General features: G+C 40.4%; 1 protein-coding gene across 15 annotated transcripts in view; it reads right to left on the minus strand.

The window, feature by feature from the left end:
* TCF4 (transcription factor 4) overlaps positions 1-23,792 on the minus strand; it is a 360,920-nt gene that overhangs the window by 252,384 nt on the left and 84,744 nt on the right. The gene's annotated exons all lie outside the window — the stretch shown is intronic.

Below are 23,792 nucleotides of genomic sequence, written 5' to 3' on the forward strand. Positions count from 1 at the left end.
AAACTTCTACGTCTCTGGTGTAACCCTCTGGGGCTGGCACTGGGCTCACCGGCCAGCCCCCATTCCTCCCTCCCCGCCCCCCCGCCCCGACCACACAGGAAATCTTTATCTCCCGTCCTCCTTTGCAGTCACGGGGCGGGGGTCATGTGACTACAATTTGGCCAACAGAACGTGAGCCCAAGTAACGCCTGCCTTTTCCAGTCCTGGTCCCTACAACCTTCCATGTAATCCTTCACGCACTTTCTCTTCCGTCTTTGTTCAGCCCTGTACAAAGAATCTAGTGTATCCCTTTGAGGGCCTAGGGGATGGCAGAGCTAAGGCCTGAAAGAACCCGGATCTGAAGGGTTACAGGGAGCAGAGCCCACGCCTGGTGCTCTGCGAGACCAGAGGGCTATAACCCCTCGCAGTGTTAAGCTCCTAAAGGTTGGGGGTTGTTTGTTCCAGCAATTAGCATCCCCTGACTAATGCATCCTCCAAAACAGACTTCCATGAATTCTGGCGCTGTGATTCTCTCCTCCAAGCAAAGCAAACATACGCAGTTAGAGCTGGCAGTAGACAGGATTGTGAAGCAGGGGAAACTGGTCTTTGAACTCTCCTTCTCTCCCTTTCAGACTTGTTTTCCCCTCTTAGCATTTCCTCCCTCTGAGCACCAAATGTTCTCTGGCTGCTCAGTCTTGTCTGTCTCAAGAAAATAAACCCAACACGTTCAGGAGCTATTCTTCCTTTCAACCGTCATCTCGTAACCGTGAGTGGTGAGCCGCTTGCTCCCCGGGCAATTCTGGAGAAATTCCTTAACATGGAGGATTCTGTGTATCCTCATCTGTAAAATGCAAATGACTGTCTCCGCCCTCCAGTACTGCTGTGATGATTAGAGGGAGTTTAGGAAAAATGTCACCCTGGAACCTGGAACACAGTGGAAACTCACAAAAAAAGATAATTCCTATTTTTATTATGATTATGATTATCATAGCATGATATTTGACAGCAAAAGGGATACAGAATATGAAATAGGGCTCTTTCTCTTTGAAATATATCATCGAGATTGGGAGAAAAATCATACAGAAATAAAGGGCAGCATCTGATTATTAAAGAAGAATAAAGATGGACTATGAGAAAAAGGAGAGGTATATAAAGGCTAGAACCATCACTTGTGAGATACTGGCAATTTAGGGTGTAGACAAGAGAAAGCACTGGTGAGCTGGTACCCACATTACATTTGTGCATAACTTCCCAACTCCATGTTCAATGCCATCATACTGGTAACTCACAACAGGCACTGGTAAGAGCATTTACACCATGGAAATTGGCAACTGTTACAAATCGGAGCTCTTTTTTTCTCTGAAGAGCAGATTATTAAACATCACCCCAGCAATGAAAACAGTCATCATTGTGAGGTATTTCTACTCAAACTGCCTCATTTAATTCTCACAATCACTGCTGAGGTAGGCTCATTTTCCAGATGAAAAGTCAGGCCTCTCCACATTAAGTGACTGGCAAAAAAATCCTGTTGCCTGAGATCCCTGCACTATAAACCAGGATGCTTCTAAAAGTGAAGGGCATCTGGCTTTCTTTTTCTTGGCATATCAGATGTGTATTTCCCTGAACACAGAAAGCTATTCCTTAAAAACATCGAAATTCAGGCGGCCCCCCTCCAACCATTCTCATTTTTTCCACTACTCCTCATTTTGCTCCTGCACTCATCTGACTTCCCTTCATAAACATATTCCACATTTCTTACCACCCTTTCCTCTACACATCCGATGCAACATTTTGTGCAGATGTGCTTTCAAGGATTACCCATCACACTGTCTCAAGAAATCTACTTGTGCCTAAGGGTCGCGATAAGTTATGAATCCTCTTTAAATCAATGGTTTCTCATACAGCTGTCCTGACCAAGGTAATCTATTGTATCTTGGGCCAAGCTGTGGACTGTCCAGTAAGTCTGGATCCTGGAGGAGCTGGGATAGCTCTTCGATTCAGATGAGGTCTCTGATAACAGTTTCAATAACGACAGCCATCGACGGCTGGTGTCAGGTTGAACATGTGCCTGGGGGATGAGAAAAGCCAGGGAACATCCCTAGGTTTCAGGTGTAGCCGGAGGTCTCAGAAGACATCTGTACCTGGCGTGACTTTTAATGTCAATGCGTGCTTGCCATCTAGGTAACGTATCATCACTTCTTTTCTGTCTGACTGAAGCTTGGCCATCTTACAAAATCCAGAGCCTTCCAAGGACAGAAGAACAAATGGGTGAAGGCATGGGAGCACGAGAGCTCATCCCGCATGCAGGACGTGGCAAAGGCACACAAGCAGCATGGAGAATAGATGTATTAGAGTCACATGGTCGCCAATGAAGAAATGCTGACTTTCGGCAGGGCCAGTGGAAGACACTACCGTGAACAAAGCACTAGGAAGTTAGTTCTTTGTTCCAAACGCTTTGGGCAGGCACCAGAGAATAAAAGCAACAGGTTCATGTTTGCATTGTGGAAATGGCAGCAGTGGGGACGGTGGGTTATTAAGGTGAAAACTTGGAGATAAAGAGACTAATTAGAAGGCAAGCAACTACTGTGACAAAGGTAACAGATACTGCAGGATTGTACTGGGGAAAGAGAATAGACAGGGCTTAATGACTAAGCCGGGAAAGTAAAGCAGTAGAGTAGTCAGGGATTATTCCCAGTTTTTTTGTCTTACGGATATTGGTGCAGGTTGGAGTCTAAAACAAGAATATATTTTAGACATTTTGTGTTCCAAGTGTTCACTGGTCACCAAAGTATAAAATCCAGTAGAGTAAATGACTGTGTGGGTCTGGAGTTCAGAACAGAGACATAGAGATTAAAGTGATTTTAGGCAAAATCTTTTAATTGCAAGTCCCCTTATATAGAGAATTTACTGGCCCAGATAAGTGGAAAGTCTGGAGACAAGGCAGGTTTTAGGTTTTACATATCCAGGGGATCCACCATATTAACAAGGATAAAGTTTCCTTTCATCCCTCCACTCTGCCATCTGCATATCACCTTCGTCTTAAAGCTGGAATCCATCGTGATCACAGAATTTCTGGATTTACTTGCTTCCTTATCTTCTACTTACTCGCAGAGAGTTCAGTTTACAGAAGAGCAAAATTCCTCCTGAACTTTGCCTCGATTGGAACCACCATTGAACCAATCCCTAAAGCCAGGGAACAGCATGCATGGATTTGAGTAGTAGACCTCACTGACCCAAATTAAAAACCATGGTGAAGGGTATAGGATTACCCTGATTGGTTTAGCCCAATCACAGCTGCGCCCTGGAGATGTAGTAATCCCACACAAACGACAAGGATCCCACACACTAGAGGAGTGAAGTATACGTTAGTGAGACAAGCACAATTGGACCAGACCTCAAGTACCCTGAGTGCATTATTATATAGCATGCAGTATACAGGCAAATCCGTCATGCCACTCCCTCCTTTAAATACCTATTGGTGTCAGAATAAGAGCAAGGTTCTTATGGACATTGAGGCCATCTTGGTAATAATGCATGCACACAAGCCAGCGTTTTCTTTCCTCTAGTTCCCTTGATCCCTGTCAATGCTCAGCACACCACTGGCCCTCCTGCTGCAGACCCTGAACACGGGTTCCCTCTAATATAACACTCTCCCACCCACGCCCACCACTCCACTTCCCTACTTGGCCTGTTCAAATGCTGTATCAACTCTCAGTGAATCAGCACTTCCTTGGGGCACCTGTCCTGTCCTCCTAAATCAGGCGTCTTGTCCTTCTCTCTTTCACTGGACTTGTCACAGATGGAATTTTACATTTTTATGATTCTCAAGTGATTCCTTTCTTCTCCAATAAAGAGTATATGCTCCGCAAAGACAAGGCCTGGGTCTTATTTGCTTTCCATCCTATCACCAGTACCCAGCAAAGTCCTGGACAGGGAGGAAGCCCTCGACATAATCAGAGTTAATGGGACGGCTGGTCCAACAGCCCCTCAAAATAGGCTGGGCACATAGGAAAATATCAAAAACGCTCACAGAATTCCCAAAGTTGCGAATCTTTCTGCAGAGCTCCTATGCCTTGGAGAAGGATAACCTAAGATGATGAAAATTCATGTTTCACTGATTCGAGTATTAACTAAAGAAATTAAACCACAGGCTCACCATAAAGATCAGCTCAAGGAGTTATATACGACACACCTTTTCTCCATAACTTAAAGAATGGTTTGTTTCACAAATATGCAAGTATGAATTCAGATTCAGCAAGAAATATACAGATCTCTTAACACACTGAAACCCTGGCCAGTCACAGGACCAGAAGGGAGTTGATCTACAAATCTCAAGCTCAGTGATTTCTATGGTAAAAATGCAGTGAAACAGTCAGACTTCATGCATGTTTTCTCCCTCGACAGAAATAATCTCCTATATGCTCATTGTAGAGGGAAATATTTGCCTCTTTACACTCTCTTTGATATGCACCCTAGTGATTTGGTACATATTCTACAATCATTGGCCTCAGGACAAAGGAGAAAACAACTGTTACCTCTACAGTAAAACAGCTTTCTGTGATCTGGTGATAGCAAGACACAAAGTGGGTTTGGAATTCCGTGTCACTTACTTAGATGGCAGTTACAACTCAATACTTTCTGAAAACCTTTCCACTGAAACTTCCCCATTGAGTAACAAGGGTATCATTAATATTTAAAGTTCTGCTTCAAGTATAATAATCGGAACACCACAGCCACAACAATAAATACCCTACAGCAGTTTACTGCTTTCAAATTTTCAAAGCACTTGCACACACAATATTTCATCTTCCCTTACCATTATATACAACAGAGAAAGGCAGGGATTGGTTCAAATTTTCCAGGCAAGGCATTGAAAGAGCTGGGAGGAGAATGCATGTCTTCTTCTAACCTCCTTCCAGACTGACTGTCACCCCTTTTCTTATGCCAATGAAAGAGAACTGACATCTTCAGAAGTGGGAACCCAAATCTGGATAAAGAATATTAATATTCTTGTAGAACAAGTTATCTTTCGTCTCACAAATCCATCATTCAGAATCCCAATTTCCTAATCATCAGGACTTTTCCTTTGGCTTCAATATGCCCCGCTGGAGAAGTCTACCATTTAAATGAATCATGGCTCAGAGTGATTTTTAACTCATTTGCATGTACTTTTTTTCTCCTTTAGCTGCACAGAAACAGAGAGGACATTTTTTAGATTGAAGGTACACATGAAGAAATGAAGATATTACATTGGAAGCTACACTTGAAAATTCTCAAAGATAAAAATACAATACATAACCCATCCAGTTAATAACCCACCAATGAAGAAAAGCACTGTTGTAAACAATGGACGGTTGAGGCAAACTCAACCCATCAGTGCAAGTGGCTAACGGTTCACCTTTCTCTGAACTGTGCATCGGAGTAGGGTCTAGAAGTAATTTGAGTGGGAGCAGTGGGAACCAATCTCAACACGGACAGAAAATCTCCCATGTGTCTCCCATGAGTGTCTCCCACATGGAGTGGTAGAAAAAACAACACAGATTTAGCTGGATTATAAAAATACAAACATCACTTTTTCTACATTATTCAAAACATGGGTTAATCAAAAGATGCAATGGTTTAAAAAAAAAAGAATCCTTTTCCAGCTTTAAAATAATGAAGATATTCTCTTATACCGTTGTATATTATAAAAGCTTTATAGTTTTGACTTTCTAGTTTGTCATACTATGGAAGTTCATTTTTTGTGTATTTTATGAGTCTTATTTCAGTTTTTTATCATCAACATTCAGCTGCCTTAGCATCATTTATTGAAGTCTCTCTGTATCAAACAATGTTACTACCCCATCCAGATCACTTCGTATTGATTAAAAAATTTTTCTGAAAAGGAAAAAAAAAAAGGATGCAGTGACTCTTAGTTTGTCTACCCAATATCCCTTCCTCTCTCTGTCCTTCATAACAGCCCTAAAGCGGTTTGGTCGCTGTTATTGTTCATTCGTTTGCTTGTTTTCACGTAGCCACCCCTCCTCCACGTGGATCAGGAGACGGTGACCTCATCTCTAGTTCGGACACAGATCCTGAGTACTGTTGTGAATCACAGCTCTTGCCTTCCCCTGGCCAAGGACCGGTTTAAAGACGAACACTGAATCACAGAGTGCTGTCTGCCGCAGGGTTCCTGGGAAAGGTCTCCCTGCTCCAAGGAAAGAAACAAATTAGGAGATGATTTTTCATCTTCTCTGGCCATTATCCTGTTTGGGCGTCATGTGTAGAATGGCAGCAGGAATCTCCTTATCATTCCTCGGATGAAGCCGGTACACAGAGATTTCAGAATAGGTTACATTCGTGTATTACTTTAGTCATACATTTCCTTACGTTTAAGCCAAGTTGGGTCAGAATTTTCTTTCGTTGCAGCTGCAAAGAACAGTAGGTCCTCCCCTACCCGACACCCACCCACCACCCCAGAAGTAGGCTTATGAACTTAATGCTCACGGAGGTTCTTTAAAAAGAAATACCAACTCTGGATAAACTCAGACTTTACCTACTGAAAGGCCATCATCTCCTGGCCACTCGTAACTGTCCAAGCCCCACAGAGGAATCATTTTCAGGAATGATACCAGTTATAGGCCCTGTAATTCCCCCTTTTCATTCTTCCCTGATATGCGTATGTATCTTCTCTCTCACCTCTCCTGTCCCCTGTGGTCTTCTCACAAAAAGCAATCAGCTGGCAAATTCTCAGTGAGCGCTTAGCACAGGTAACGCAAACGGCAGCAAAAAAGTGCCCAAACAGTACTTTCTCCTTGATTTACCAATATCAATCCTGCACACAGAGCCTAAGCGCTGCTGCCAAGATGGGGCTGAAGGGTGGGGGGAGGATTAGTCCTCCAGACCCCAGACCCACGGGTGGGCGTTAGAGAGATCCAGAAACTCCTGAAATTGTTGCAAACTTTACTCATGTATTCGGCCACATGCATTTTTCTGGGGAGAAAGTCTATAGTGTGCGTTGTGTTTTCAAAGCAATCTCTGATCCTAAGAACGTTAAGAGCCTCTGCTCTTGATCGACTAGCGTCTAGCAAACCACACTGTCTGGATGTGTGACACACTCTTGTCATTCCTATAACAGAGGTAAGGGCAGAGGACACATTCCCCAGATCTTCACCTTTCTTGCTCCAGGAAACCATCTCAAGTATTAATAATACTGAAGTTTTGCAATAGTTGAGACTACATGACATTCCATAGACTTTTCTGGAGTCCCAAGGGCCATTCATATCCCAGGTCAATAGAAGGGAAAATAAGTTCCATTACTTAAAAACACAGAACACAACCTATTCTTTTTTTTTTTTTTTTTACAACCTATTCTTAAGTTTGGGCCCCTCCAAATGAATTATGAATCCTGAGTTGAAATGGAGCTCAGGAGACAAAATAGGCACTTGACAAAATAACTAATATTAGCAAAAAGTTTTAAGTTTAAGCTACATATGGGAGACAAACATCAAGGATTGCGTTTTGGAATATTTTTGAAAAGGAGGTAAAACTTTCCAGAAAATATTTGATCTCAGGCATCAGAGAGCACAAAGAAGGGCATCGCAAGGTGTGGTGAGAGAAAAGGAAGGCGAGGGCCCAGGTGGCAAAAGGCACGGCCTTAACCCAAGATACATGGAAGAACCAAGACTGGTTTTATTTCACTCAAGAGGAAGTTTCATAAAGTAGTGAGAGATAAAAAGAAATCTGGATCTGCTCTATCAACCACGCTTCCAAACACTTCACTCAAACTTACTGGATTTTACTAATGCAGGCTTTACCAACTTCTCCATCCCTCCTGCTGCCATCTTTCATAATAAGGTCCTATAAACTGGTTTCCTAGACTTCAGATTCGCCCCACTCCAACCTATCATGAGCCACTGACAGCTGTCACTTCTCCATATACAAAAAACCTCAGTGGCTCCCTGCTGCTTTGGGTATAAAGTCAAAATTCTTTAGCCCAGCATTTCAGATGCTTGGTGATCTGTGTTTACCTTCTTTTCTTGTGTTACCCTGAGTAGCATTACTGCTCCCTTTGTCCTCCAATCACATGAGACTCTTCACTGTTACCCAATACATCTCTGCTTATCTGGTCTCCAAGTCTCCCCTCCACATCAAAAACATTTCTTCCCACTCAGTAAATGCATGTAGAACAAATAAATGAGTGAATGAGTCCACTGAGGGACACACACACACACACACACACACACACACACACACACATCAATCAATCAATTACATATATCTGTATGGTATATACCTGTACAGATCAAGCTAAGGGGTGAAATGCAACTTCTTCACAAAGCTTAAATGTAAGGTCCCCACAAAAGTACTAACACAGAATTGAATCTTCTAATAGTTCAACTTTAAGGCTTTAATTATATAGGGGGTACATAGGACAAATATAACCTGTATACTACTTAACATTAACTGATGAATTGTCTTCTCACAGCAAATATGAACTTTCTTTTGGCCCCTGATGGGACATGGTTTATCTTTTTATACACTCATGCTTCATTACCAGAGGATGAGAAATTAGAATACACATGTATAAGATAGCATATTCTAGACATCTTCAACTTTCACAGGCATCTAGATAAATGCATTTGCAAATTGTTTTTCCTATAACCTAAGTTGATAAAGTTCAATTTATCCACAAGGATTTTAAGAACCTGTACTCTGTCCTCAAAAATCTCTGCAAACCATATAAATCATCCCCAAGATTCAAACCTTTACAATCATTCCGGGTCTCCACTTATCATCACTTCTTTGGAGAGGCTCTGTCTGGCTACCCAACACCTGCCCAAAATTATGCTTCATTTTTTTCGTAATATTTAGTATTATACCTATTTATATATACACAAATACAGGTTTATTTGGTGGTTGGTATCTTTGTATACTGATTCCCCAGTGGGATGCAAACTTCAGGTCAGGGTATTGACTGAGCACCTGTGGCCCAGACCCCAGACCAGTGCTTCACTAAGAGCTCAACGAATACTTGTTGAGTGGATAAGTAGATTTATTAAACATTAAAACTCAGAATCTTTGACATGGAAGAAAAATCATATAACAAAAAACACGGAATCTGACAAAATAATTATCAACAGTTAAAACGAATTTTTTTGATGTCAATTTAAATACCTTGTTGCAGGGTAAAATATAATAAAAGAAGAAAGCTTTTGTTTCCCAGCAAGCGCTTTAGACATTTTTAATTATGTCTTTACATGTTTTATTTCTCTAATACATTGAATGCGGAGATCTACGAAGAAATAGACAAGGATGGGATAACAACTTAATTTGAAACATTAAAAAAAAAATCCGTGAGATGAAATTCACAAATCGTTATGTCTTTAAAATAAAAAACAGATTCGAAATAGCAAAACTCGCGTCCATGATATATAGTTTACTAATGGTTTACTCAAGGAATTGTGTACAAAGCTCTCTATTTTCTTGAGAAAAACAGCAGAACCAGCTGGTAGATACATACAGTGCCCTTCAAAAGCCCCTGTTAAAGCCACAAATAATTGCAAAACTTGTTCAAATCAAATGGATAATTTATTTTATGTATGACTTTGCAAAGTCTTTACAAGTATCCGTGGATGGCTTTGCACCCCATTTGAAAGGATTTTCTATAAAACTGCACCAGCATAAACAAACAAAAGTATTCTCAGTATTTATAGTCATAACAAAAACCTATGCACTTCTACATTACTTGTGGTTGTGAAAAACCTTAGTTCCTGGATTTCCATTGGCTATAGTCTAATATACAAAAGAAACAGGGTTTTCGATTTAAATGTAACACACACAGATTCTCTCTTTGGGTGTCTGTACTCCAAGCATTTTTCAAAAACTCAGTTACAAGGGAGAAAAGCATAGAAATAAGAGTATAAGTTTCAAAACATACCACGGCTCTCTGTTAAACGTCGGAGGGTTATACCACGGCTCTCTGTTATACGTCGGAGGGTTTAGACCAACAGGAGTGAAACTGGTTTTGAAAAGTCTTTCTTCTAACAAGATTTTGGCCTCAAAGGAGGTTGGGAATTAGGGGATGGAGGAAAAAGAGAGGAGTAGTGGCCAGAAAAATGCACAACAGGGTAACAGGGCTGGGCTAAGAATTGAAAGGTGCGTGCCAAGATAAAAGCACACTGTTGCCCAACTCAGGGTGTAGCTATGACTTCAGAGAGACTTCCCGGGCTGGGACGGTGATCCCACTGATGGAGAGTCTCTAATACTTATAATCCCACATCTTCATAGCGCAGGACTGAATGGACAAAAGCAAAAGGCTGGGAAAACAGTTGTCACAAAGTAGAATAAAGGGAAACCACCCTTGGTTCCACACAGCTTTGGTATGCCTCCGGAATCTTTTGTTGTCGCTGCTCTTCCCCCCACCCCTTTTCTTTTTAATTCAGGAACCTAGCTTCAGTGTAAATAAGAGAAGTCAAAGGGAGAAAAGACTCTCTTTACAAAACAAGCTTTCCAAACACACCTGTCCCCTATTTTGAGGATTCTGTGTATCTGTACAGCTATTAGAGGCTGATTTCTAATCCTCCAATTTCCTCCACGAGTTCCTGTAACTTAGAATCTCTGGAGCGGCAGTTCTTAAAATTTAGTATGAATGTGCATCCCAAAGGCGGCACATGAAAAGATGCTGCTCCCAGGGTACCAGACCCGGTGCAGGCCAGGAATCTGCAAATTACAAAGAACGCCCAGCATGGTAGGAGGCAGAGGCACCCACCTTGAGAAAGCCTGGGGTGTCAGTTACCAGTATTTTTTTTTTCTTTGGCCGTGCCATGGGGCATGTGGAACTTCCCTAACCAGGGACTGAACCCGTAGAAGCGTGGAATCTTAACCACTGGACCACCAGGGAGATCCTTGGGGTGTCGTTTTAGAGCCAGAGTTTCCCTAATTCCAACTGACCCTTTGACCTAACTGTATTAGCCATCTAGAGCACTGTTTACAAATACATATACCCGGGTACCACCTAGAGGTACTAAATCTGAATCTTCCAGATGGGGCCAAGGAATCTGAACTTTCACCAAGCCTCTCCCCCGAGCCCACCCTTCAACCCTCCCCCCAACATGTTCTGATGGCAGCCAGTGAGTGGCAATCTCCCCTTTACGTTCTTTGCAAGTCACCTTGCCTACAAGTGTCCACGTGTTGCAATCAGAGAGGAGATTAATCATCTTCAGAATCCCGAGCACCAGGCGAATCTCAGGGCAGGTGTTAGCCATCACCCCCAAAGAACAAAGGTGAACCCACAGAGCCCAAGAACTCCAGAGAACCTAGTGCCATTAATGATGAATGTACTGATGTCAAAGCTCATGAGGAGCGACCATAAAAAACAGCTGAAATACACAAAAAAACAACAAACCACCCAACCAAACACAAAAGAACCTTTTGTGAGGGAAAACGGTCTGCCATTTTCCACCAGGCAATCTGCATCCTAAACACAAATAAATCCACCACACAAGAAGACATAATTTTTAAACAGACCTAGAAATACTCAAGGTTTGTTTCAAACACACCCCCCCCCAACCCAGGACTCAACAACACTCCATGATGAGAGCCTGTTCTTAAACAATCTGAAACCGCTAACACCTAAGCACATGTGAGATATCAAAACAAAACGCTTCCCCACGTCCCAATCCCGATGCGGTGATGAAAGGCGGCCGGCATCTGATTCAATCAGACCACATTCAAAGCAGGTGGTTCTGAACATTATTTGAGCAAAGCGTGCCAGCTCCTTTCCCAAAGGCGATACTCTCATCCACGTGGGTATTTTTTCATGGCACGTGAAGAACCAGAAAGAAATGTTTTGAACCTTCGTGTGTGGGTAAAATTTAATCCCTACACTTTGGCTCACAAAGCATCACGAGCATCTTACTGAGAAAATGTGCCTTAGAAGGGCAGCAAGTACAAGGAAATATCTAGAAGTTAAAATGTTCCTATGCAGAAGACTTGTGAAGACTTCGCATCAAAGCCAGCCAAATTGGGGTCTGTGTGATTACTTTGCCTCCCTTTGGGCAAATATGGATTTAGTTCCTTTAGGGCAGGTCCAAGATTATTTTGTTTATATACTATGTACATATATATTGTGTATCTTTTAACAAATTTGACTTCAGCAAGAAAAAAAAAAAGGCTACAGAGGTGCATGTTTCTCAACGCTCTTCTCTTTCTGTTGAACTGTGGCGAGGGTAATACATTTAATCCTGTTGGGTCTCAGCCTCCTTATCTGTGAAATGGGAATAACAGTATATAGTGTTTGCCAGGTTAAATGAGATGATTCGATGCACTACACTTAGCAGAATATCAGGCACATAGAAGTGAATAGTACATGCAAGTTTTTCTAAGTATTATTATTAAGAACTGTTAACCTGTCTCTCCCCCCAAAGAGTTTAGGTATAATTTGATTTAGAAAGCAGTAAAAACGAAACTGAAAAATTGTATAAAATATGACAATGATTTGCCGTGTCATTCCACCACATGAATCACCTCGTCAGAGTGGATGGAAAGGCTGCCCTCCGTTTTCTCCGTAAAGCCAGAGAAAGGAACACAGAAATGATCTGGCTCTCCACGTAAGTAGGTACTAAGCAGATTCTTCAATTAAAAAAAAAAACAAAAACACTCGTGTGGACCGCGCCAGTATTTTGATGAACATCTCCAGTACGACAGAGAAATGTCGTCATAGGGTATAACTGAGAATGTTATTTAGTTGAGAGACATTAGAAAAGATGTCTCAAAAGTATTAATGGAAATGTTAAGAAAAAGCAAGGAGGGAAAAAAAAGGAAGTCTTTCAGAAGATGATTTTCCATTAAACGTCACTTGATTATGGGGGAAAAAAAACCAGGCTATTAGTCTGCTGTGTTGGTTAATAGTTTTCCTTATTTTAAGAAAACAATGAAAACTAATGAGTTACATCCAGCAGCTTTAAAAAATGAATTACTGTGCATAATTCAGAAGCCCTTACACCACATGCCTGTATGCAGTCCTTCTTTTAGTCAAGGTTTCAAATTAAGGTTATTATTTACGAGAAAAAGTTGGAGAGACATGAAGAGCTGTAACAATTCCCTCAGACCAGCAGTGAGGGAGAGCAGTTTCGTTCAGAATGAATGGAAGAGAGACTCCAGGCCAAATATTTAAACAGGGGTGCAAAGGATACACACACACACAGCAATCCGCACGCACCTGTCACTGCAAAATTCAACACTCACACAATCGAAAGGGCATTTGTGTTCACAAATCAAGTAATTATATTCCTAACTATCCATCTGCATATGCAATTACCCAGTCTGTTGCACAGAAAGGCAGATTTTTGCAGGTGTTTCTTCACCATCTTTCCTTCAAAATCCAGTTGCCCTTTGCATTCCCAAATCTGGGCACATACCAGTCCTTTAATTGAATCTTCGTGGCACTGTGGTGAAGATCAAGTGTTATGTTTTCACACCCTGCGTTCACATACAGGAGATTCTGTAATCGAATCAGGCTTTTGCTCCCTAGTACCACTTAACTAATGGTTTAATGGGCTCCGTTTACACCTGGGTGTTAAAGGACGTGCTCTGTGCTTCCTAACTTCTTTGATGAATCTGGCCCTGGGTTTCTCTGACACGTCCTAGTTTTGCATATGGACTTGAAAATCTCAGAGTTAAAATTCTGAGATGCCAAGTAAAGTTAAATAAACAGCATGTCAAAGTAGAAGACAGAGAAAATGAGCATGTGTGTTTGAGGGCAGTGTCTTTAATCAAAAAGGAAGCTTTGCTGAATTTTGGAATCATTGAAATTCACATTGCAAAGCAGTTTTCTATACTCAGAACTTGTTAAACATTTGTTCCGAATGATGCAAAATGTACTTCTGTGCAGTTGTATTACACGGGAGAAATCAATAACCTCTCAGCTCTGGGGGCATCTAGGAACCAGTTGTCTTTCACATCAATCTCAGACCTAAATTAAGCTCAGACCCAGCTTCATAGAACCTGAGAGCCAAACAGGACATCAGGTGGCATCAAGTCCAATGCTGATCATAGAAAGAGGAACCAAGGTCCAAATAAGTGCAGAGAGATCCAATGCCTCAGAATGTGTTTCAAGAATTGTCTCTGGAACCTTCATATATGTGACAGTATTTCTAACTTTCACTTCTTCACTGTTTGAAGTAAATGTTCAGGTTCTGCTATGCACTTTTGCAAATTTCTTAGATTTTCCTGGATGTATAGTTTAAAAAACAAAAAGTCTCTTTACAAAAGCAGCACTCATTTTCTGTTCCAGGAAAGTGGAATGTTGTAGGGTTAAACTTCATGCTTGCTTTCTTACAGAAGCTTCTAAAATATTTTTATATGTTCTTTTTGACAAATGTTACATACAACCTTTAAAACATTGCTTTTTATCTCTAAATAAGACCCAGATTATTTTCTGCTTGCTGTAAATTAAGCAAACATCTCGCGTTAAAAACAGAATCGAAGGGAGAAGGGGCAGGACCAAGCCTAGTGCTCAAGCCTTCTGACTTCTTGCCTTCATACCAAGGATGAAACACTACTGGCTCTGAATATATTTTGTTTGCCCTGCACAGGATTCTTGGCGATGCTGGAATGTCAGGTGTGGTGTGCCTGCCCCAGTTGCTAATACCCACCTCTTCCTATTGCCTGCTTCACTCTTTGACATTACCTGCTTGGAGTCCAAAGTCAAGGGCATTTTCAAGGCCCTGCTCTAGACCCAGTAGTTACCACTGTGACCAAACTCTTAAGAGGGTAAGAGAAGGACACACACACACACACACACACACACACACACACATTCTCCTAGGAAATGGACAAAAGCCATGAAATGAAACTAGAACATCTCTGTTGATACACCTACCAATCTCTGAAAGATACAGCTATGGTTTGGTGTTAAAAGTATTTGAGTCATTCATGTATTACAAGCAGTATTTCAAAAGAACATTGTTAGCATGAGTAGCACAGCTATCCTAGGAAACTGTCCTAAACAAAGTGAAAGGATTAGTGACCAGTATTTGAAAAACAAGAAAGTAGACACCACCACCAATTTGCAAGGACTGGAAAAAAAAAAAAAACCACTTTGGGGCTAAGTAAGCATTTCCTAAAGTTGTTTTCTGCAGAATGTTCCACATGGGAGGTATCCCATGAAAAAGGAGTTTTCTGGTCAAAGTAGCTGTATCACCCTCTTGGGCGTTTTACAAAGCATAACGCGGAATGTACTCAAAATAAAATTTCTATTAACATGTCTTGAAACAAGGTTTTAAAAAATGCTGCTCTAAATTATTCTTTCAAAAAGTTCAATAGGAAAAAGGGAGTAATTGACATGTTAAATTACTGTTTTGTAAATTATAAGAAGTATATTAAAAGCTAATCAATGGAATAGAGTATAGACTTTAGCATTTAAGCATCTCCTCCTTGATAATTCTTGAACACAGGAAAATGTGGGAAAATTATAAACGATTTAATGTATACTATAATTATACTATTTAAATTATTATAAATTAGTGTCCATATCCAAAGTTAAATATCCAAAGACCAAAACTCCTTCTATACAGAGAATGTGATAATAATCCAGATGGGAAAACCCCGCCCCAATCTTGCCTTCAGTTTCTGTGATCTTTTGTTAAACTGGTTCCTAATCCAATTTTATTTCCCTAAGTCAATGGTCCTGCACCTTCCCATCAGGCCAAATATAAACAGCAAGATACATTTCATATACATATTGAAACAGTGTAAGGTGGTGAAACCTAGACTATTGCAATATACTGAACTTTGCATCAGACTTCATTTTGTAAATGTTTTCCTCATTTTTATGACTCTGCATTCACTCCCTTATATTTAAATATTAAATTATATTCTTGACTTTTCTCGTTAGGATCAACAGCTGGCTTTTTACTTCTCTGGCCAGAACGTAGCAATTTATTTGAAATGCTTATTTATTATATATTTTGTAAACAAAAAGAGATTGGTCAGGAACGGACAACCAGGCAGAAACAGAAGTAAAACAGTTTTCGCTAATACCAGCTTGTCTCCAACTAATAAAGTAGTCACAGACTGTACATATATTCCATTTAAGGGGGGAAAAAAGATCTCCTGAACGAAAACTGGGGGATCAGATGGAAGGTGGTTTGGATGCACACAGAGGAAAAATGGCCAGTGAGCATAAAGGGCCTTCTCAGCTAAATACAGTTTTTTGAGATTAGTATTATGATTTAAGTCTACTTCAAAATGGTTTCAGCCTTATTAAAATTACATTAAAACTAGCCCTGATGCATTTGCATTTAAAGGGTGGCCTTACACTGCTTAGCCGGCACTGAACTCAGTCCCCATTGATTTTATAGTATTAGGGCACTACAATCAGAGGCATTTTTCAGGATAAAGGACAATAATACTCTAACAAAAGGGTTTAAGGATACAAGTCATCGGGAATGTAAATAGGAGAACGACATTTATTTGCAGAGAACACAGTCACCTGCAACATTAAAACAACTCAGAGCAGGCTAGACAAGGGAATGATTATTCTATCCACGTGATCCTTACCAGTAGGACCACATTCAATCCGGAACATTGCACTTTCATAAGAACATAAATCTTGAAAGGAACACAGAGATAATAAACTATTTTTTTGAATTTTAAACTGTCTCAAAGTTATTAACTTTGATCCTTGCAATCCTATATTAAGAGAAAAGAGTATCTTATTGCAACATCTATAAAGATCTGAAACAGATAATGAAGGCTTCCTTTAAAAAAAAATCTATAGAAAGCAATACAGCTCAAAGAAGTGAGTCTTGACTTTCTTTCCAAAAGAAAATAAATGCATTCTTCAGCCTGGTTCTTTAATCATCAAGAGCTCAAACACAGGGCTACTGGTTTTATTATTTTAACCAATTCAAAACCTGTTTGATTCAGACCATTAATTCATTTAAGTCAATAGATGAGTTGCTTCAGTGTTTTTGCTCCATGTGACTTATCAAAAGCCTACACTAACATGAGAGAATCTAAAACCTGAATCAAAGTCCCCACAGGTTTCCACTCCAAAGAAGGAGAATACAAGAAGGTATTTGAGGTACAAAAGTCTGTAAGTTGGTTCATCACTTATTTCTACTTTGAAATGTAGACTAATTCAATTTTTAACCTGGTCCTAAGCATACAATAAATATGAAAGCACTTTTGTAAGTTCAAAGTGTTACACAAAACTGTTAAGATCATTTAATTTCAAGAGAAGTTAAGCAAGGAGAAGATATTATGGGAGCTAATTCTGTTCTACAATATAGTTATTAAAAGGAAAATGTGAATGTAAAAATTCCCAGGCCTCGAACAAATATATTTTTTAAGAAAAATGTCTTCAGCAACAATCAAAATCAGTTGCTAAGATCTCATGCTTTTCATTATTTTCAATATCAACATGATAAATAAGGCAAATACACATTGAAAGGCAAAAATGGAAAATAAATCAGATTAATTTTGTAGAAAATAGCAATGGCAAAAAAATTGTATCCTAGGCAGCAATTTTTGTAACAGCAAAATAATCCAAACCTAAGAGGAGTAGCTGTTTTACACTGCTTTTTTAATTATGAAAATAAATGTATATTCATAAAAATATATATTGTTGGATTTCTGAAGACTTTGCATTATTCAGGATCTGTCCGTTACAAGGAGGTGGGTGGTGAGATCTATTATTTCTTTTTAATTCAAGCCAGAATCATCTGAGTTTTTCCCCGGGTTTCTCCTTCCCTGGCTTTGGGCATTGATAGATATCTTCATGTCCTTTCTTTGCTGGTCTTCCTTCTAGGTTTACAACCACAACCCAACTATATTGTAATACACGTTTTTCGGAGAAACAAAACCCACATTCTGTCAATGTAAAGGGGAGCAACAAAACCACTACAGCCAAAGTCTTTAATGCAAGGCTGAGACGAAATGTAAGCGCTCAGGGTTTTCCTACAGCTAACTCTGTTCATGGCGGCCAAGGAAAGAACCTAAATTCAAGTGCTTTATAATTGTTACAAATTGTGCCAAAGTACAGTGTGTTACAATAAATTATGAAGCTTATCTAAATTATAGAAGTAATTAAACTTTCCTCAGATACTCATAATTCTGCCCTCCATAAATTTTCTCTTCATCGCATATTCAATAGCTATGTGTTCCAGTTCAACAACAACCAAAAAAACACTCCTTCCAAGAACAACCGTGCACATACAGGCATACAACATATCGAAATTCCAGAAATGCATCAACAATTACTTTCAAGATCTTCAAACCATAGAAAATGTTAATAAAAATATTTATACTAGAAACAACTCTCTTAGAGCTTTTTTTTAGTTTTGTTTTCCTCTTATTATTATAGACATTTGTTTAAACATGAACTTCCTCCTCCACCCCAAGATCTCCTCCTACTACATGAAGCCATAAATCTTTGTTAGCATATTACTGTACAATCTGCTACAATAATAACAAAAATAATGAAAGCAACCCAGTTATATGGTCCTTGCAGTTTGCAACTGAGGCCCAACTTCTCTATGTATTCTCAGTGTATGAAATGTATACAGGACCCATCAACTGCTGAAACACAAGCTTCTAGAATGGAATACAGCTGCTGCTCGGAATCAAACTGCACACGAGCTGTAAAACTATTTTCAAAAATAAATACGTTTACCCAATAAAAGATGACTGGTAAAAAATAAATAAATAAATAAGTTTAAAATTATTTTTTAAAAAATACAAGGGAGGGGCTTCCCTGGTGGTGCAGTGGTTGACAGTCCGCCTGCCGATGCAGGGGACACGGGTTCGTGCCCCGGTCCGGGAAGATCCCACATGCCGCGGAGCGGCTGGGCCCGTGAGCCATGGCTGCTGAGCCTGCGCGTCCGGAGCCTGTGCTCCGCAGCGGGAGAGGCCACAACAGTGAGAGGCCCGCGTACCGAAAAAAAACAAAAACAAAAACAAGGGACAGTGTGTGTGTGGCAGGGGTGATACCATTTCCAAGTTTAAATTTAAAGAAAAACCTAAAATGGCATCTTGATGCTCATAAGGACAAAATCTCTTCTCCAAAGGTTCCACCACATTCCCAGGGGGAGCAAATCAGCCGAGCAGGTGGGTAAGTGATGAAGGAAACCCTTGTTCTATTATAAATATCTTCAATAATTAGCCAACATGATGAACAAATTAAGAAGCAGCACACAGGTTGAAGCTCGAATTGGTAAAAAGTTTCCCAGGATTTTTAGTTTGATTTTTGTTTGGGTACCTGGTTTCTCAATCCTAAATCAGGCACTTCTATTTCAGTGTATATTCCCATTTCATGAAAACATTTATTTTATCAACAGAAAAGGAAATGAGCTTGAATAAGATCTATTTATGCAATTACCATATCTAATAGCCAATTATGTGTCCTTACATGAACAGATAAATAATATATGCACATACATTTATCAACCTTGTCTGAGAGGAAAAGAAGAGACAAGAAATTAAAAGAAGAGCAAACTATTATATACGGCATGCAGTTTTCATTACTCCGTATTTGCATAAGGGAATGCAATATTTGTCTTCAAAAAAACTACAAATTACAAACATTTGCCTTAGACTTTTTTGAAACCAAACTAAAATATACAAGATATTAACTGTATCATTCAACCTGGCAGTTATACCTGTCATAACTATTTACCTTATTTCCCTTGTTTTGTAAAAGAAAAGTAGGGAAAATGTTCAAGTTAATATAATGCTATTAAAATATCAATTATTTTAACACTAGATTAAAAATTTTTTTAAAAAGAATACCACACAATATGGGGGGGGGGGGCGGGGGATACTGAGAAGTTAATGTGAGAATAGGATCAAGATGTGTTACACTTCTAAAGTATCCAGGAACTAAAGCTACAGGAAAACTGGAAGAGGAAAAAAAAACCTCTGACATCCACATGAATACTAAATTAATTCATTATGATCAGTGCTACTACAATGAACACAAAATTAATTCATCACAGTGGAATACACAAAGCACTACCCACTTGCTATACCTACTGGCAAAAAATAATAGGACGATTATCCTCCACCAGGGTGACACACGTGGCCATAGGCACTGCCAGCACGTCAGTCACACAAAAGTATTGCCTTCCCTGGGAGTCTACCGAGGTACTTCTGCAAGAAGGCTCTTTATCAATCATGGCAAATAAAGCAAAAGATGGAAAGACCTAAATTACCAGTGGTTCTCTTGACCCCAGTTGCTCCCAACCAGAGCTGGGACTGGGGTGAGGCAAGTGAAGCACCTCACTGCGTTATCTGAGGAGACACTCACACTCAGGGTCCTGCAAGCGTTGACCTTCCCCTTGCATGACCTTGACAATGAACCTTCCGCCCCTACACAGGCTGCAGGCCTAGACTCTAAAGCATGACCATCTCCCATAACTGGGAGTCCAGGGCTCCTGCTACCCAGTGTAGACCAGACAGAGTCCTAACTCCTGCCAGTATGATGGCCAAAGTCTCTAAGGAAACTTCTCCGGACCTCAGTGTCCCCAGAAATCCTTACATATACTTGTAAGCACTAGAGCAGCCAGCAGGAGGCTGGGGTCTACCATAGGACTTGGCCACAAGATATGTAAAAACCAGGAAGACTTAGTGAATCTCCCTCTGATGCCCACCCTGCGGTGAAGGGGAGCGGATGCTGGCTTTTCTTCTTCCACACAGTCAGAGATGCCCTGGTACCCAAGGCCTCCGGGGCTCAGTCTACCTTCACTTCTGTCACCAACTTAGGACCTGACTGGTGTTTAAAGGGTGTCTTTCCTCAGTAACTTCAAGGGGATTTAGCATGTGGAAGGTTCCATGTGAGATGGAGGAGAACATCTTCCTACAGTGATGAGTGTCTCCTTAACAATGAGCAATGTGAAGCAATGGACCTTTTCCCTTCCGTTTGTATAGACCCCCTCGAAGACCAAGGAAGACTGAAATACCTTTGGGCAGCTGGGAAGTATAGTTCTCATGTACCAGTTTGCAAGATTATTCTCCCTCCTTCCCTTGAAATGGGGGAAGCATTTTTCTCCATCTTCAATTATGGGCTGATCTTAGACCTTTCACAGAACAGGTCCAAGCTATACCTGTATTACTCAACGTAATAAAAGGCTCCCACGTAGTGCCACAGCCGCTAAAGAAGAAATCTGTTTATTCAGAATTTTTCTTGGTGCGTCGGGGGCCTCAACAGAATGGACACTCTTGCCTTTGCTAACCTGCTATGCTGCTCTTCCTTCTTACTTAGCCTTTTGTGGGGTGCCGACGTGATACCAACACATCTGCACATCCCAGATGTGGTACTCACGCAAGAAGAAGTAGGAATCCGACACAACGTGAGAGCAAAACGTTTTGGTCCCACCCAAGAACAGGGCACCAATAAATGATGAAAGCCTTACTAGAGATAAAAGGTTTAAGTTGTGTGTGTATGTGTGAGGGTTGCAGAGAGAGCAGTTTTAGCAGAGGGTAAACTCGGGAGCCAAGTTCTAGCCACATCCCTGGGCTGGCCCTAGTCCTGGGAGGACAGACTGGTTCTGGGTGGGGCTATGGGGAGACTCAGTCTCACTGGAGGACTGCTGGAGAGAGGGCAGGCTGTGGACCCCCAGAGGCCCAACTGGGAGTAAACCTGGGCTCTGCTACTTCCCTACTTACGTGATTTTGGAGGAGTTACGTTCCTTCTCTTCAAGACTCAGACCAACCAGTAGATGGGAGCTGCAAGGAGGTAGGTTCTAGCTCAGTGTGAGTGTGAACTCGAGTCACCTGAGCTGCCCATAGTTAGAAGGGACTACTGTCTTTGGAAGAAGTGACCCCCTAACACTGAAGGCAATCAAGGGGGTGACACATCAAGGAGGTGTTGTAAGGAGACACCACAATGATTTGCAAGATGGGATGAGATGGTCTTAACTCACTTCTATTTAAAAGATTATTTGAATTCTTTGCCAGCTCAGGCCCTCAGCTGTGACCGCAAAAAAAAAAAAAAAAAAAAAAAAATTGTGTGTGTATGTGCCAGGGTTGCAGAGAGAGTAGTTTTAGCACAGGGTGAAGCACCTCGTAAAAGAAAACTAGAAAGGTCTTTGCCAGCTATCCCTAGCTCTGTTTTTATGGGACAGAACTTCTTAAACTTGACTCTGTTATTAGAATCACCTGGGGAGGTTTTCAAACTCCCCAGTTTAATAGGGGGTGGAGTCAAGCATCAGCATTTTCCCAGGTCCCTGGGTAACTGTAATGTACGGCCAGGACTGCAAACCATTGATAGGGAGGCCAGATGGCCACAGATCAGGTACATGGGGAAAGGGAGTTTTACTCTGAGGGGACACAAATCAGTGAGGGGTTCTCAAGCTTGGCTGGCTATAAGAATCCCATGGCGACCTTTTATTGAAATACAGACTCCCAGGCCCTACCCCAAACATTCTGAATCAGAATCCCAAGAAATGAGGTTTCAGAATGTTCTGTGCATGAAAAAAAAAAGAAAAGAAAAAACTTCAAGTACATTTTGACTGTCAACGGAAGCTGAGAACCACTGGCCTGGACAAACCTCAGAAGTTCTTAGCCCTGACTTGGTTGGTTTCCAACATAACGCTTCATGTTTAGACAGGTAACATTAGCCTGCCAGGGAACTAGGAATGGCAGGGGGAAAGGGTGGAGGAGGCGAGCAGTATTTAAGAAAAAAATAAAGAGAAAAGAAATTTAAGTGTCTTCCAAGCACCCACAAGTCTGCTTCTTAAAGTGCTGATAATGAGCAAAAAGACCAATGAAACTAAATTTTGTACCAGTTCATTTCAGCACATCCTGTTTATACGACTATTTAATGAGTCATTCAGCCAGGATGATTTTCTGTCTGAATATGTTAATTGCCATTTTTTCATAGCTCTCTATTAACAGTACAGATAAAATAGGCACGCTCATGATTTGAAGTCCTATCAGCCCACTTACCCTCAAAGAAACGGGCAACAGGAGTACATAAGTGGGAGATTTTTTTTAGTGTTAAAAAGAATTAGTGTTTAATTCTTTTAACGTATATTGGCATTTGGGACCCCACTTCAATTCAAAAGCATATGTTAGAGTTAGCATTAAAGTGAAAATGAAATGAGGTGGTTATCTCCCATATGCCACTGGCTTCTTTCTTTATATCACAAAGAACTGGCTCAAATAACAGGACAGCAATGTGAAGCTTCTTGCCAGTAACTTCCCCCACTTTTAGGAGGTAAGTATAAATATTTGGGAAAAGGCAAGAGAGAGAGAGAAATGGGGAACTTCTGACTCACGGTGTTATTCATTCAAGAGCAGCTCACAAACAAGTTAAGTACAAATCAATGCAGGATGATTATTATCCTTAAGCAAGAAGCCTGGACGATCCAGGAAATGGGTAGAAGGTCTAGTGAATTTTTTTGGATTATGTTTAATGAATGATTAAGAGAATTCATTTTTATATTTCATTTATCTCCAAAAGAAGCAGAATTTACAAATGTAAATTCAGAAACAACGTCAATGCTAGAAGTGAAGTAAAAACCATCAGTAAAAATAGTCATATTTTTATTCCATCATTACTTAATGAATCAAACCACTCTTAATATTCATTTAGCATTTATGCAGTTTCCAGTGCCTTAATTTTAATTTTCAGCATTTACTTTAAACAAATTACATATCATTATACTGCACTTGGAAGAAAAAAAAAAAAACCCACACAATAAACCTTAAGGCTATGATGACATATTTTACCCTGAACTGCTTTGTTAACAAATATTAAATGGTCAAATTAATAGCATTCTCCATGGCTTTACGGCATCTAAAATTTTTCATAAATGAAAATAAAGCAA

This window comes from Tursiops truncatus, chromosome 13 (genome assembly GCF_011762595.2).
Source record: "Tursiops truncatus isolate mTurTru1 chromosome 13, mTurTru1.mat.Y, whole genome shotgun sequence".
In the NCBI taxonomy this organism is placed as follows: domain Eukaryota; kingdom Metazoa; phylum Chordata; class Mammalia; order Artiodactyla; family Delphinidae; genus Tursiops; species Tursiops truncatus.